The 17553-nt window shown below is 43.3% G+C and overlaps 1 protein-coding gene across 3 annotated transcripts in view; it reads right to left on the bottom strand.

Moving 5' to 3' along the window:
- Nucleotides 1-17553, bottom strand: part of LOC109323397 (A-kinase anchor protein 2-like) — a 459659-nt gene that overhangs the window by 101376 nt on the left and 340730 nt on the right. Inside the window, exon 1 of one of the 3 annotated variants that reach the window (XM_019554907.1) lies at nt 8936-9014. The exons of the other annotated variants lie outside the window; for them this stretch is intronic. The gene's annotated coding sequence lies outside the window, so the exon portion shown is untranslated. Of the gene's footprint in view, nt 1-8935; nt 9015-17553 lie in introns of those variants that run through there. 3 annotated transcript variants of the gene reach the window in all.

Genomic DNA, 17553 nt, shown 5'->3' with positions numbered 1-17553 from the left:
CTAAATTTAAGTGTGAAATGGTAAAGAAAGCACCAACCTTCTTAATGAAGCAGAGACCTTCCAACAAAATTGAAGCTGAGGAACCAATTCACCACCTCCTGCCAATCCATCATGACTAAGAAAGAACATGTAAATTCGTTAAATTTTTCTCGCAAAAAATACCAGTCCCAGGCTTGAGTGTGGCTAAGATTCAATGTGGAACTCAAGACAAGAATTCAATCCTTGGCTCTGGCACTTTGGGCAAATCATGTAAACCAGGCGCGGCAAGAATACAGCCCAGGGCTGGTCCTGGGCTGCACTGCATGCCATGCTGTCTTAAGCTGGCATCCCAGGCTGGCCCAGGTGGGTGCCATATGACCAGGATCAAGCAAACAGGCAGGGGTTCTATGGGTCTGATCCAGCCCATGGACTGGTCCTGTGCCACTAATCTGGCCTGTGGGACAGACGAGTTTGACACCCGAGATAAACTCTGCATGGCTTTTATTTAATAATAAATTTATTGGATGGGTGAGTGCAAAATCTAAGCAGCCAAAACTATCTCTTCTTCATGGAAGAACAGATTGTATGGGACATTTCATTTTTTTTCTGATGATAAGGGAAAGAAGAATGGACTACAATATCCAATTTAATCATGTTACTCTAAAACCCCAACGGTGGATGGGAGGGAAGGGGGAACCTGGATTAAAATGAAATATTTTCCATTTTCTTCCAGCTTCACCACTATTTTCCAAATATATGCTCAGAAAAAAGAGAACCAGGGCATTTACAAATCTCTATGCAGCTGCACTTCTCACCATAGCAAAGAACTGATGTGTCTGTTTATTGTGGGGTTTTATCTCCTCTCACTGCTCCCAGGTACATTTTACTGCTTGTGCAACGGGCTTTGTTCAGACCACCAGCCCCAGAAGGTGAATGTGACCCGATTTCTGTGCTCTGCCTTCTGCACATTTATGCCTGTAACTGCCGCTGTTCTCACCCCAACATGATACATCTGAAACTGCTTGAAACCCCTTGTAGTTCAGTTCACTTAAACAATGCACATTAATTTTCTGTTTAAAGACAAAGCACATAGGATTGGCAGCATAACTCCAAGCAGTGATAATATGACCAACCTATTATGCTGTAATTGCTTTGCACCAAGCAAGGTAGGAAAACGGAATTAATAGCTCATTTATAGGACACATCATTTTCGTTGGATGGGGGGGGGGGCTTGTAACTGATTTCTAGCAAAAATATGCAACAACTGAATCTAAGATGAGCCTTCAGGACGAGATCCACAAAAGTGACTTCTGTGTTACAATACTGAGCGATTCAGACCTAAGTTTTAGGACCTAGCCTCCAAGTGGAATTCACAGTATTGAAATTGAGTGCTTATTCTCCCTATAAAATGCGCACAGACATTCTTGAGGTGCCTCGGGGATGGCATTCACAATAGCCAACAGGCTGACTGGGGAATTATTTACCTATAGGAACAGCTAAGGACAAAGTTGTTCTGCCTTCCCCTACCCTTAAGACTTCAGGGCCTTACTCTGGATTGTACGAGTGGTACCTCTTTCTACTCAGCCTTCACAGCCCCAAATTCTCTCTTAGAGTTAGGCATCAAAGCCCTGGCTTTTCAAAAACAAGGAGTCTGTCCTTTTAAAACAAGGCCATACAGTTCATCAGTGCTATCATCACTAGCCACTAAATAAGACTTTCTCATTACTGTAGAAATGTGATCATTGGGAGAACACTGTGTACCCAATTGTTGCTTTCACTAGGGAGCAGTTAAGAGGAAAAGTTGTATGTTATGTTACGCTGTCTCTATTGACACAACAAACACTACACTGAGGAGACATGAGACTAGGGAGGGGAGAAGAATGGCTTTTTGAGAAAAGGCTTGCCAGAGCTTTGCTTGCTATTATTGAACAATTTTCTCTATATTTGAAAAGAGCTGTCTTGATTAATCCCACACTTAACCCAATAAAAGCAATGGTAGCAAAAGGAAAATGAAAAGCTAACTGGATGAATATCAACAGGACTGGTTTTGTGCAGAAGGACAAATTTACATACAACCTGCAACTGAAACCTCATGAGTACAACTTTTCACAGCCTATTTGAAATGGAGAGGGGGAAAAAAAAGAATGTGCGAAAATGTCTTGCCAAATACCCAATACAACAGCTGCATGCAAGTGCAGTTCTTTCAACTATATTTCTCAGAAGGAATGTATGAGGTCATGAAGACCAAGGCCTTATCAACAGTTGGATATAAGACTGAGTTCTGCATCCCAAATAACTGACAATAATAAGTAGTGCTACATTATTTATAATTCTTATAGGAGGCAGTTTATCGTTTTAAACCTTTCTAAGTCCTCACTTGCCTGTAGCCAAACAAAACCTGCTATCAAAAAAGCATGAAAAAATGCCGTGCCTTATGGTGTCTAACCCTGCACTCTGATGAGCCACTCATTTAAGGCCCAATTCAGAGCCTGTTGAAGTCATCAGGAGTCTTTTAATCAAAGTTTAACTGGCTTTGAATTCGGTCCTTAAGATAGCATCACATGGCCATTTGTAAGCAGGAAATCCAAAATTCCAAGTCATGTTCTTTCCAAACCAGATCTGACTGCTGCTTGCTCACCCTTTAACCTCTCAAAGTCATTAAGGCAAGTGGGATAAATGACAAAAATCCTGAAACAATTAGTAAAACAGGAAACTCCCTCATCATCTTTAATGCCATTTGGAGGGCTTCTTTTTCTTTTAAGCAGTTTTCTAATTCAGAACTTCTTATGCTGTTGGCCATAAAACAGAACAAGTAACATCTTCAAGAGCAGACAGAAATTATAAGTCACACAATCAGCCCCTTGAAAATGCTGTACAGCCATGCCCTAATGGAAGTACAGAGTGCTCCAACTGGACAACAAATGAACCCTCATTATATGTGTTCAAATGAAGGCGCTCCATGAAGTGTCTTCATTAATTTGTCTGCTCTGGCAGCTGGGTTACTGAAGCCCAGCCCCACCCTCAGTGCTGTCTTAGGATGGGAGGGGAGAGAAGGGAGGGGAAGGAGCTCAGGCTCACTGGAGTGATGGGGGGGCAGAATTGGAGCTCCCCGCTGGATTGGAGTCCCCCCCCCCCCATCTCAGGAGCTCCAATCCACCTGCTCCCACTCCAGCACAGGCTAGGTAAACACCAGCCTGAGCTTCCTCCCTTCTCTTCTTCCCCTCCCTCATCCTGAGATAGAATCGGAGCTGGGAGAGGAGGGGCAGGGCTAGAAGAAGCAGCTCCCAACACTCCCCCTCTCCCACTGGTTTGGCTCCATATTGGAGCTTGATCCCCCACCCTCCAAACCCAACAGCTAATGTCTGTTGGGTTAGGAGGAGTAGTCTAATTCATGGAACTTTCTGAGAAACACCATGAGTTAGACTGGGGAGCTGCATTTCCATTTGCACCTTTCAGTGTTAAAAAATGAGGAGTTTGGTACAGAGAATTTGGCTTTGATTTGGAAAGGTACGTAATAGCTGTTTAGGATCTCAAAGTTATTCCCAGAATGTGTATAGACAAGATTACTCATGCACATCTAAAAGGCAACCACTTGGGAGGTAGAAGGTAGCATCCAAACCATCTCTTTGCAGAAATATCCCAAGAACTTCCATGACTACAGATGACCAGAGATTTGTTAAGCACGTCACATGAAACATACCATTGACCCCAAGTCCTGCATCACATAAAACCAAGCTTACATTCTGGCTCAACACTAGCTTGAAAGAAAATGGTCAGCTGGTAACACCAACCACTAACTTCATTTCCTAAAGGGTACGATGGCCTCCCACCAAAGTATTGATGGGAATTGACCCTATTAAGAAAACCGAGGAGTCTAGGATCTGATGTGGTATGTCTGCACAGTTCATACTAATTAACACATTTTTCACTTGCCATAACTCAAGCTTTATAATAAAATTACTGGTAGAATTTTAAACAGGAGCAAGTTATGATGGTGCTCCTATAATAACAAAATCAGAACATAGGCCTGGAAGGCACCTCCTAAGCGAAAGGTCATTTCCCTCAAACAATAGGTGCCACATCACGTAATCCTTGTCACAAAAACTGATCAAGCTCCACTGAAAAATTAGCAAGGCTTCTTGCCTGCATTTCTCCTATTGGAAGGCCGTTCCAGAACCTCACCTTTCTGATGGCTAGACACTTCCTAATTTTCAGCCAACATTTATTCCTGCCCAGTTTATACCTATTTGTTTCTGTGCCCATGGGTGCCAACTTCGGTTTTTGCTGGTGTGCGCCAGTGGGTCGCAGGGTGCGGATCTCTTCTCTGCCTGTCCCGGTCTGACTACCTAGCCCTTAGGATCCCAGCCACCCGCTTCACTTAGCTTTCTCTTTCCCAGGTTGGTCTGGTCCTCACCGGTTCTTCCCCTGGCTCCTTCAAGGCTCCTTTGTTCAGCCGTCTTGGACCTTTGTCTCCACATGGGTTGCACAGCTCCCTGCTGCTGTGCTCTCCCCCACTCCAGGGGAAGCCAAACACCAGTCTTCTTCCGGCTTGTTCTTAAATTGCCTGGCTAGCCCCAGGCCAATAAGAGCAGGCTCCTCCTGGCACATGATCCTCTCCCAGATTGCTTCTGGACTATTCTTGGGAAACCAGGGGCTGTGTGGCTCATGGGTGCTGAGCACCTGCTAATTTTTTCAGTGGGTGCTTGAGCCCTGGAGCAACCAGAGTCAGCAGCTATTTTATCCTCTTTTATTTTATGTAGTTCTTTTCCTTCCCTGGCGCTTACCCTCCTGATGTATTTATAGGGAGCGATCATGTCCCCTTCCAGGCCTCCTTTTTGGTAGTCTAAACAAGACAAGCTCTTTTAGTCTCCTCTTCTATGCTAGACCCTATATTTTTCTGATTAGCCTAGGACCCTCTCTCTGCATCTGCTCCAGTTTCTTGAACATGGATGGCAAGAACTGTACACAGGATATAAAAGTATTAGTATCTTCTTATTTCTACTGGCAATATCTTAAACTGACAATTATCCATTATCTGTGTGTGTGTGCATATAAATGTGTGTGTACGCATGTGTGTGAAGTCTCAGATCCTAGTAACTTGTAATAATAAAGATCTTGATCTATCTTGGTTGAAGCTTCTAGACACTCTTGGACTACATCATAAGCAGTTAACGTGCAGTACACAAATCACACAAAACTTATGCAACACAGTAGGCTCCGGGAGCACTTCTACAGTGGAGTGAAGCTCTACTTCTTTACAGTTGTTCGGCTCTTCTCTGACGGTATTATATTAACTGAAAAAACAATAGCAGCTGCAAGACTTCAGATAGCTGCCCTTGGAGCATCTATTTTTTCCAAAACTGGTGGCAGTGGCAGCAGCAGCTGCACTCCAAAGCTGATGAAGTTGTACACAAAGACGACCAGAACGTATGCTGTCCTTATCCAAAATATCTTAAGGGTAGTCCTCCGAGATGGGCTGACACAATTTCCTACCCTCTATTTGTCTTTCAGGCACAAACCACTCAGCACTAACGAATGAATGATTAAACACCAGCTTGTGCTACTTTATACCTTGGATATAATTACCAAAGTTGCAGCACTGAGCAAAAGTCCTGTAAGTTCATTTTCTTTGCATTATAACAATGCTGGAGTGGAGAACTGAAACCATGGGATGTTTTTCTGCTTGTTTTATTTGTAAGACAACAGCTCCCAACTTCTCAATGCTAAAAATCACAAGTCAAAGGAGCCTCTAACCACACTATTTATTTTAATTCTCTACATGAGATCAGTTGATAAATGAAAATAAAGGGTCATTCTCTTTCTTAAACCACTGGACTGAGAGCATGGTTAGAGAGGAAGCCTTTTCCTCCTTTCTCCCATGTTGCCTCTTGTCACACCAGAGGACAGACCCCAGAAAGAACCTCAGTGAAACCTGCCATAACTTCTCAATGTGACCCTTATAATATGCCTTTTGCATAACAACTGATAAGTTGCCCACTGGCAAACAGACTTCCATGAGGAAAGTCCCTATTCATCCAAGATACTAGTGCTTGTTCTATTGCCCAGGGCAATCAATGGGAGTCTTTCCAGTGACTTCATTGAGCTCTGAGTCCCTTAATAGGCCAGGGATCTAATCCTGATCTCATTTACACTGGTATTTACATCTGTATAACTCCATTAACTTCAAGTGAATGAGACCATTGTGAATCAGGGTCCTAAACAAGATAAATACTTCACTAGCATCTATATAAAAACTCAAGCTTCACCCATTTGTAGCCCTATGAAAACTACATTAAATAATTTAAATACAAATAAATGTGAAATTCATACAGCCATACTGGAGAAGGAAGAATAGGGAATATTTTAGTCAACAAGTAGTGATGGTTTCCAAAAATTAGCAAAAATTAGTCTTATTTTTTAAAAATTCAGGAGAAGGAGATGGATTACAGCACATGATAGGGAGGAAGTGGGGGAAGAGCAATGAAGTGGGATTTAAGTTACATTTTAAAAGGGTAGATATGCTGGGTAGGGCAGCTGTGTTCTATACTCCTAATATTCTTCCATTCTCATACTGAGTTGGCAGGCAAGTCTAATAAAAGATATTGGATAACTCAAATAGTTGGAAAAATTCTTCTCAGCAAGATTTCGGGCACAAACATCCTTCATCAGGCTGCAGAATGAGTTGGCACACGTAAATGGAAGTGGGCACATCCAGCTCCAGCAGCCAAATTCCAATGCCACCTTCCACTACACCTAACTGAGAAGTTTCTGACTAATGAAGTTCAAGTGTAAACCAAAGATGACTGGGAATATCCTCTGAATGTTGCTGTTTTGCCAACAAATACAATTCAAGACGCAGGTCAGATGCTTCATGTGTATTTTACAGATAAACTGCATCCAAAGGGAAGGGAAAAGCAAAATAAAGTCAGCAGCAAGTAGCACGCAATACAGTAATGGGAAAGGCTGCAAAGCCTGAGACAAAACAGACGAGTACTGGAGAAAACTGCAAGGTAGGGGAAAACAGAGACCAAAAACTAATGAAAGGATAGACATAGGAGTGGGGAGGGGGTGTTATCCCACCCCTCCTCCACTCTCCAAGACTTAAAATAGCTTTTAAGACTAAATACCATGAAGCACTGCCTCTGGATAGCACAGCTAGCTGCCAATGCACTTTTGTTACAACCTCCATGGTAAACACCCTGTTTCCAAATAATGGACCATATCATGCCCTCCTCCTCATAGAAAACCCTGGACTATTAAATCTCAGAGGACTTTGAGAAGCTCCTCCTTTTTCCACTGGGGAGGGAGGAGTTTGCTCCCCTGTTCCAAAAAAAATTTCTCTAAACAAAGAGGGTCCTGGGTAAGCCATGGGTTTCAGCAGGGAAGCTTAATGCCTCTGTATTAAGTTGGAGTCTGGCAACTCAAACCTTCCCACCTCCTCAGCAGCACTGCACTACTAGAGCCCTTGTATTAGGAAGGGTACCTCAGGATAAACATGGGGACACTGGAATCCAAGGCTGTATTATCTTCTTCACATACATGCCACAGAGCCAGAGAGAGGCAATGCATATCTGTCAACCTTGGCCTATCCCATGCATGCCCCCAACTCATTTAGACTATAATCCTTGCACAGCAGAGAACGCAGATGGGTCAACAGAGCTCTGCATGGACAAAGGGAAACTGGAAGGATGTCATGCAGCATCCAGGAGTGAAAACCATCCCATCCAAGGGATGAATAAGGCTTTAGACTGAACAGGTAACATGTCATTCAATTTGTTTCCTTGGCATCTATAAATTTTAAAAACGTAGGCATGACTAATGTGTTAAGGGGACTCCACCTTATTTTTAAAGGATATGGCTTTTGCCACATTGGAACATAAACAGATGCTATAAAAGCATTTTTATATATATTAGGATTCCTTACATGTGTATAAGGCTTTTATTTAGCTTAGGAAAAGGGGATCTTTCCCTAAACTCAGTCTCATTTTATTACTGTAAAAGTTTATTATTATTTTAATGTCTCTTACCCCAAAACTGTCCCTTTCCTCTGGTTAAATCCTTTCCCCAGTGCACAGCCAGAATCAGCAGGTCATTTCCTGACAAGGGTAATGTGAAACTGAATCCTATTCTTTCACCTGCAGCAGTTCCAAAAAAGGCCAAACAGAGGATGATAGGGTAAGTGAGCTACCTTGCTTGCATACTTGCATATCTACTGGCCCCAACAAATAAGCAGCTAGGACCTTCAATTTAAAAGCACTCACTATTGGCTGCAAAGCCTATGTTTTTAGATCTTCCCAGTTAAAAAGCAGCGAGTGTACTAACAGCACAGTTTTTATTAGTGCAGAACACCTTCAATTCAAGTTAAAGAGTTCCTGTGTGCTCATCTGTGGTCAGATATGCCTCAAAAAATTGATGAGAGTGCTTTAGGATGAAACACTCTTGAACACCACCTGCACTTTTCTAATCAGGCTGTCATTGCTCTATTATAAAAATGTGAAATTTCATCCTATTGTAGGTCTTAACAACATACCAATAGCTCAGCAATCACCATTAACAGTGGGTTCAGCATGCCCTTTTTCTTGAATTCTCCAGTATAACTATTTATTCTTCTCTCATGGCTGTTAATCCAATCCTTGTAAGACAGAGAAATTTTATAATAGGATTTGTTTAAATCCCCCCTTCTTCTCTACATATGCTGATCATTAATTAGTCATGAGCAGACACTATGGACCTAGATATGAAAAGGGACTGCAGTGCCTATGGAACCACTAGAGAGATGCTTCTGCAGAAAAGGTCGTTATAAAAGGAAGTACAGAAATGCACAGTGGCTCTCTGACAAAGAGCATGCAATACAGTAGGCTCTGGTACTTCTGTGGTGGCATGAAGAGATTCTGTGATAGGGATTTCTCCCGCTTAGGTCAGCAGATAGAAGTTGTTATGAACAATCTCTACTTACGGCTCAAGTTCTGAAGTAATTTCATTCTTTGATGGTGTTTCCAGCAGATGGTCAGATGCACAGATTTTTCAAGACAGCTGCAGAAGTGCCCCTCCTTTCCCTAGCACCAGTTGTGTTTAATGTGGGTATCTTTTCAAAAGCAGGCAGTTGCTAAACGTGAGCTTTTTCCTATACCAGATGTCACCATTGCAAATAGTAGTTTAAGGGATACAACCTTTGCAGAAAGAGAGGGGGAGGCAGAGTACTGCTCCAGTGGGCATACCCCAGTCAGTATTACTAAAAAAAAACCCCATGGCTGTGGGCTTCCTTTGGTTTCTCTGACAACTTGAATTAGTCCCTAGTAGGACTAATAACTGTACCAGCACAAGATTATGACTTCAGATAAGGACTGTTTTCAAGTAAGGAAGATTTAGAGGCATTAATAGTAGCCTGGGGGTCCACTGAGTAAATCACTTAAAAGGACCATACTCACGGCTGCATTTGTTATACTGCTTCTTACATGTTGCTTGTTTTCCTACGCTAAGCAACTATTGTGCATTACTATAATAGAGCTGCCACTGTTACTCCATCAATGGTTGTCTGACTGTTGCATCAGCACTTTGCTGCAACAACCAAATCTGTTGCAGGCTGGATACTGCACACGTTGCCACTCCTATCACAGCCTACAGTTACAAGGGCCTCTATATTCATGCTAATGAGGCCAAAACACAAACTGATGCTTCTTCCGTAGCCAGCTGTCTGCCAAACAGGAGTTTAAATTCAACAGTCTTTATATAATACCTAGGCACCATCTGTGAATAAATATGAAAGCATCCCATTCCAAATTAAAATCAACAGTTTGTTTTTCATTTCACTGGTCATACACATAGAAGCAAAACTCTCTGTAAGGTGGCATAGAGACCTTATATAACATATATTTTTTTGTTTTTTGCCGACTACCAGCAGTTATCACTGATATTTGTTCTAGGTAAGACACTCAGATACTACTACAGTGAGGAGCATATAATGAGAGAAAAATAGGTCAGAGGATTAGAGCAGCTCAGATAGACAGCCAGAGATTTCCTGTCTAGCTACCCATACAAACAGTTGGGATCCATATGACCTGGAACTGCTCACACCTACTACAGCAGGAGCGGGCAAAATAAGGGCCGCAGGCTAGATCCAGCTCACCAGGCAATTCCATACGGCCCACAGGGCCCCTCCATAAGCCTTGGCCTTTGCTGCCCCTCTTCAAGTCAGCGCCTCCATGAAGGAGGTAGGGCTCTGGTTGGTAAGCAACCAACCTTCCCACCCCCAGCCTAACCTGCCTCCAGCCCTTAGGCACTGGAGACAAGAAACCTCTGCCTGGCAGAGCTTGTACCTAGCTGCCACTTGGCTGCTCCCAGCCTGCCTGCCTGAGAGAGTGGGAATGCAGGGAAAGGCCCCCACCAGGCCAGGGCCAGGGACTCCAGCTGGAGGAAAGGGAGTGGGAGTGTGGGGAGCTGCGCTATGGGGCCGGGCTGATTCTATGATGCATCACTGTTATGATGCAGTATAAAGCTTGTGTGCTGGTTTCACTTCTTGGAGTCAGAAGCATGCATTCATGCATTTAAAAGGAAACCCTGCTGTTGTTTGATTAGTATTGTTTAAACAAGGTTTGCTGAGCCAGACAGGAAGTACTCACTTGGTTTCTAAAAAGCACTATGAAACAAAATACCATCAAAAGACGACAGACCACGGAGCCTGGACAAGTTTCTCAGCACGTAACCCCACCTAGGAATTTCTGCTTAGGAAGTAGCTTTCCATTGTACTTCAGTGTCCATCCACTGAGAGCTCAGAGTTTGAAAATGAGTTGATGTTGCGCTCTCATTGTTCCAAGATGCCTTATATATTTATAGGTGCCTTGCTGTTGCATGTCAGCTTGACTCGTTACTTACTGTAAAGCTCTCCACCGGAGAGGGGTACCACAATAAGGAGTATATCAGAGTTGCGCAGGGCCTGACAAAGTTCCTGCCAGCATGGAACCTGGCACAGTTGCCCTCAGAACCTTTCAGAGGAAGGGTATAGCATCCTTCCTTGCACTTAGGGTCCCATAGTCTGTCAGTACTGCCCAATAGCTTCAGAGTGTTAGCAAGGAAAGAAGCATAGTTAGGGTCAGCATTGAGATGCACCAGTTCAGTGGTCCTCATTGTACCTTTTTGGGTTCCAAATAACAAAATAAATGTATTACAGACCCTGTATCAATTTATCATATGCAATATTGATAAACTGTCCAGTGACATTTTTGATGGCCTCTCTAGTGACTTTTGGAGGTTTGTCTGGCAAACACCTGCTTTTAGGGACCACTGCTGTATACAGAGTCTTCTGCTTCCCTTAAGCTAGGGACAGACATTACACATAAACCTGTAACAGATCAAATGTTCAAGGCACATAAGTCCGTTTGAAAATGGCTGAAACCAGTTTGAGATAAACTTGTTTGAATGTAGTATCAGACTTACCCGATTTGGGTCAAACCAGTTTTTGCAATGTCTGTCCCAGACCTTGGAGACCAACTGAAATCACCTGGAAGTTTCATGCTGCATGGTCTTTTATCTCTTTGGCTGCTTGAGTAGTCAGCTAGTTCTGAGGCGGCCATATCTTTTAGCAAGAAGCTACCGCAGTACTTAACTGATTTAGGTTGGGCTGGGGGTCTGTGGCTTCGGAGTGAGGGGCAAGGGAATGGGCAGGGTCAGGGCACTGTCATATCACTGTCCCCCACAGTCATATACCCCTCAACCTCCAGCACATGTGACAGGTGTCCTCTTTTTTGGAACCGGAAATTAGGTAACCCTAGCACACGGGCAATGGCTTCACGGAACCTAGTGGCTAATCACTCCTTTCCCCTGCTAAGTTAGTGGTCTTCTTAAATTCTGTCTACCTTACCCCCTTAGCAAAATGTATATAGTTACTTTACATCAGAGAGGGGGAGTTAGCCATTAGTATGAAGTCAGGGAAAAGGCACGGTAGAGATTCACCTTATAAACCAACTGAATTACAGATGCATAAGCTTTTGTGAACAAAAACAGATCTGATGCTTCATACCCAGGACTGGTGCATCTGATGAAGTCTGCTCTTGCTCATGAAAGATTATGCATTTATTGATGTAAGTGGCTGCTAGGCAAGGAGTTGAGGAATTCTATCCATCTTGAAAGAAGCAACTACCATTACACACAACCAATAGAAAGAGAGAGAGAGAGAGAAAGAGCAAGAATGAGCGCACATCACACATCCTACTTCAGTTTTCCTGGCCAAGCATAATATTTTGGTGGGGTTTAGAGACTTCTCTGACAATCGCACTGTGGTTTCCATGAGCTGAGGCAGGCAGTGAGAAAAAGAAAAGGTGGACAAGTCAACAGGCAAATTTACACCGAAGCAGGCAGATTAGCTGCTACAAATTCTTCTTGGCTCTATGGATTTAACAGGGAAAAAAGCAGCAAATGGCCCACATGCCAGCAACAAAATCCTGAGTTTCCCACTGAAGAACCCGACTAGATTATTAACATAATTAGAATGTACATAGTCTTACTCTATAATTGGAATCTTTTGACATTTCTTTCCCTGTTAATGAAGTTAGTGTAGAACACCGTAAGGCAAGTTCAGCAAGGTAACTAGTCTGGGACACTTCTCCTCCTCAGGGATGAATGAATTCTGGAAACAGTCCAGATAAGCTTTACTAAGCTGATCAGATAGATAAAGGGCTAAATGCTGCATATTATCTGACAGAACTACAGCTTCTCCCCATTTCCCAGGCATTACCTGATACATTGCATCGGGGATCATTTATCTCACAAATGCAGAGCAGACACTGGGCAGACACATCGCACATCCTACTTGAAAAACCCATTCAACCTTTGAAAAGGGGCACACAGCACCTCCTTAATCCCCTCCCACTGGTACATGAGTTCAGAAAGACTTCGGGGAACAAGATCATGCCTCTCTATTTATCTCTTTTCCAGTTGCTTACCACCTACAAAGCAAATTACAGCTCCTTTGCATGTAGCTGCATTATAGAGAAGGAAGAGCACCCTACAGTACTGGTTTTCTAACTTTCAAGGCTCAAGGAATGTTACACCGAGGTTGTCTCTGGGGGCTTTTATTTTATCTGGAGAGCTATAAAAGAAGCCAAAGCAAATTCCTCCAAACTATACACCAGTTAATTGGGGTGTTAACAATCAGGCAATATTAAAAAGAGCAGCTACATATAGCAGGGAATACACAAACATACTTATTACTAGGTGGTGAGGTCTCAGCACCAGCAGAATCATTCTCAGGGTTTAAGGCAAGTTCCTGAGTCCTACCCCTCTGCCCGTGTGTGGTTCAGGTTCAGATTTTTGCATTCTGGCCCATTCCTCCGAGATAAGGATCTCTTGGCCAATTTAGCAGGGAGCAGGGAAATGGAGTAGAGTTAAGGCCTGTGACCACTGCTCTTCCCTAGGGTCACCTTATTAGCATTAGGTGTGATCGCTGGCCTGTGCATCTCAACTCCTTTGAAACTGTCCTTCACAATCCACTTCTCTCCTATGCTAATCATCGTCATTCAGACTGAACTGGTTCTGGGATCAGAGTATCTGGCAGGAGGAATGTAGTGGCACACCCAGCACAGCAAAAAGGGGTGAGGGGTGTTCAGGACTCCCCAACAGGTAGCCCTCAGAAAATGCCAGCAATTAGCTTTCAATTTTCTTGACTACAGAAAAATAAAGCAATTTTTCTGTTGAAAGAACTCAGAAAGCCTACCGCAGGTCAGTATGGTTTTGCTGCGATGGATTCTTTTTTGAAATCTCTGCATTTATCTTGTGAATCACATGCAAGTGTTTGCATGCTTGACAGTGCTAATATCGTGTGGTGCCCTGCAACACCTTTAAAAGGAACTTGTGCCACACCTTGGTCCCATGGCATCCTGGTTGAGAAACACCATCCAGCACCCTTTCTCTATCATTATGCACACATAACGGCAGACACATTTTTTGCAGTGGAGAAGATTTTTACAGAATGGCATAAGTTTACAACTAAACAGCATAAGCCTATATGGTTTAGATTAAAAATGAGACTTTGCTTTACTGTACAACTTACATGCACCTAAAGCAGGGGTAGGCAAAGTATGGCCCATGGGCCGATCTCACCTAGGGCAGCTCCTGCTAGAGGCGAGAGAAGCAGAGGAGCTGCCCAGTTGAAGCTCCCCACCTGTTCACCCACCCAGTGGCACAGCAAGGGCAGGGACTGCTGTGGGAGGCAACAGGAGCAGGGCAGCACCTGGATGGCTGCAGCCACACTGGGAACAGCCTCACTGGAAGCTGTGCATGCTGACAGGGGCCTGGACTGGCAAGACTATTCCGTTTTCCTTGCCTCCAGCTGCAGCTCCTCCTCCTGTTCTTGACCCTGCTGCGTCATTCTGAGTGGGAGGGAGGCTTCAGCTGGGCAGCTCCTGCTTCAGTGCTTAGGGCTCTGGCTCCAACTCCTGACTGCCTTCCACCCACTCCATCCACTTGGCATGATGAGCAGCCACCTGAGGGTGGGCTGAGTGGGTGGAAGGCAGTCTGGAGCTGGAGCTAGAGCCCCGCATGCTGGGGCAGGAACTGCCTGGCTGAAGCTTCTCTCCTGCCTGCCTGGAGCAGCGCAGCTCATCAAAACACCCTATGTGGCCCTCAAGCCCAAATAATTGCCCATCCCTAACCTAAAGCTATAACAGAGGCCTAGGAAAGGATCTTAGTCTAGTTACATTGCTTAACAGCAGCTGAAAAACTGGCTTAGTGTTAATTAACTGTTCAAAGTTGCAAAAATTGCTACTGTACTGCACCTGTCCTGGTATCGAGCTAAAGGGATATTAACTGAATGGTACTGTGATAAGCTATGACACTGCTGCATCATTAACAACTTAATGACAACCCTGAGAGGTTCTACTTATTTTATACTAGCTGAAAAAGTAGTTCAGTCTTACTGTTTATAGGCAAGGTAGGGGGTTTCAAAATAAAAGCTCATACAAATGTATAATTCAGGCCCCAGCTTCAAGGTTTATAGAAATACTATTAAACTTTTGTTCACAATAAGGGATACGCTTATTGGTAGCCTGGACAGACAAGGCAAGGACTGGGTGGGCACAGGTTCCCCCCTCTAATCCTACTGGAGGGATAGTGCAAGGGAAGATACATTTCACTTACCTGGCTGAACCTGCTCTAGGGATAAACAGGAAGATTATCCTCCAGGCCAGCCTATTTCACAAAGTGTTCCTACTCCTGTTTCTTCATTCTTTGGCTTTTTTGCCATCCCTTCAACAAATTAATTATTCTTCCTGTCTGTTTGTTTTTTGGGTCCCTTCCCATTGGTGAAGACAACAGAACCCCTCTAAGGACATGTCTGGCATATGGGGATCAGCACCAGAGACATTTTAAGAATGCAGAGTGGTATTTGTTAATGCACTCAGTGGTCCACTGAACCCGACAGTAAAACTTCCTTTTATTTTGATGCGAGTAGACTCAGGTCAACGCTGAAAAATGATTTAAAAATAATCACCCTACGGAAATATTCATGCAATTTTAAGGCACATGAAAAGCTAGGTATGGCATCAGCATGAGCCTTGGACTACTTAGGACCGCTGCTACTTAGGACTAGATGCCATCCCATTTGTTTCCATGGAACATAAACCATCACAGCAAAGACAACCCAAGTTACCTGTTAAGACCTATGATTAAAAAAACTAAGCAGCAGCATCCAAGTAGCAATCCTGAAATTGTTTGCAAACTTCCTTCCAGACGGCCACCTCTTGAAAATACTGCGCAGCTACAGCAATGTGGGACACAGCTTCTTTTCTCCTGGTGTTTTCTCTTAATAACAGAATATACAAAGGATCCATTCAGTAGATAGATCATTGCTCAACTCTGGTATCTATGTAGTTTGTTTGTTGGTTTGTTCGGTTTTTTTGTTTGTAAGTATGTATGATGCATGTATGACGTAAGGTGCTCCTCTCCCTCCCCCAAATAATCTTAACTATGTGGAATTTGCCACAGAAATTTGCCTCCTTAAGATAAAGTATTTGTAAAATGACCCCCCACCCCACCCCACCCCACCCTTTCCACTAATTCATTAGCATGTTGCTGAATTGTGTCACTGAAATCCATCATCCATCTAAAAAGTGTTACGGATGATTCTTCCCATCCATCCAAACTCTCTTCACTTATTATCAAAAGCATAACCAGGGAGGTCCATGCCCTAACTGTGCAGTGCCTAGGACAGTGCCAGCTACTGTGGTCCCTATTGCAGTGGCACGATCAGCTGCCGCTGTGGTTGTGATTATTTTGGTGCCCCCCCGCCCCCAGTCAGCACTCAGGGCTGCTGCTCTGATCACCCACCACCACCACCTGGTTACTTTAATGCTAACTATCTCTTGGTCTCACTGATCATTGCACAAATCAATAGACTTTCTTCAACTTCCTGATTATCTCCCTTGATCACTTCAGCTTTTTCCTCTGGCTTATTCTTCCTCTTGATGGGTTTGAAGCAGGTGTCACTTGGAATCCAGTGGAAGAAAAGCAGAGATCAATCTATGCGTCTCAGCTCTCCATGCAACGGCCACCTTCAGAGTGACTTCAGCAAAGCATCAACAATATAGTGAACGGGGAGAAAAAGAAGAATAACTTAACCTTCCTGCCCCAAGGAACATCCACAAAGACAGATTCAAATCAATGCTCCTCAAAATGATCTGTTGCTTGGGGACCTTCTGGCCAGCGCGTGACTAATAGGGGAGCCTTTGAAATCCTTGTTCTTAAATGTAGCGCCCGTGTTTGAGCAGCTTTTGTAACCGACTCCATTTACTCTTCTTGACAAACAGAAGTTCGAATCCTCTGAAGACTTCTCCACGTACTTTTTGCCACCTGTCCTCTAAAACAGCTACTGTACAGAAGGATTCTTCTGCTTCCCCTAAACTAGCTCTAAAATAATAAAATCACTAAGTTCACAACTTCCATTATTATGGTGCCAGTCAGTATGTGAGCCTTTGCATTGCATGAAAAATCCCTTACTTTGATTTAGCTTACATCAGTAAAGAACTATTTAACCTGCAGAGAAATGGAAATCTCTTCACTGGAATTAAAAGTACCCGCAAATACAGAAAAAACAAATAAAATAAAATAAAATAATAAAAAAGAACCCCAAAGTATGAATTAAAACCATGTTAGTTAGTTTAGAGTCACTTTTTGTTTAGACAAGCTCTGAAGTTGTTATACACAATGGTCATATTATTGTTTAAAGCATGTTCTAACAGACAAGTTTCCTGACCTTGTTTAAAAAAAAAAAAAAAGGGGGCAATCTTTCACATGGAAAGAAACCAAAATAAAAAGCAGAAACAAACAAACACAAAATCCTAACCAAACAAAAGCAAAAATAAGTATTACACAGAGTCTACTGCCTAAATTACCATTTCAAGCCAAATTGTGCAACCTTTCTAAATTCACAGAAAAATCCAGCCAGCCAGAAAGTTGGTTTAAGAATCCAGGGACCACAAAGAACTTTGTGGGAAAAACCAAGGGCAAAAGGTCAAGTGGTTCCTGAAATATAGTATTTTAGGAATGAAGTGATTCTGAGGTTTCTTTTGTTTTGTTTTTTGAGGG

This window comes from Crocodylus porosus, unplaced genomic scaffold (genome assembly GCF_001723895.1).
Source record: "Crocodylus porosus isolate Cpor-Errol unplaced genomic scaffold, CroPor_comp1, whole genome shotgun sequence".
Classification (NCBI taxonomy): Eukaryota; Metazoa; Chordata; order Crocodylia; family Crocodylidae; genus Crocodylus; species Crocodylus porosus.
This window is presented reverse-complemented; position numbering and strand designations above follow the sequence as displayed.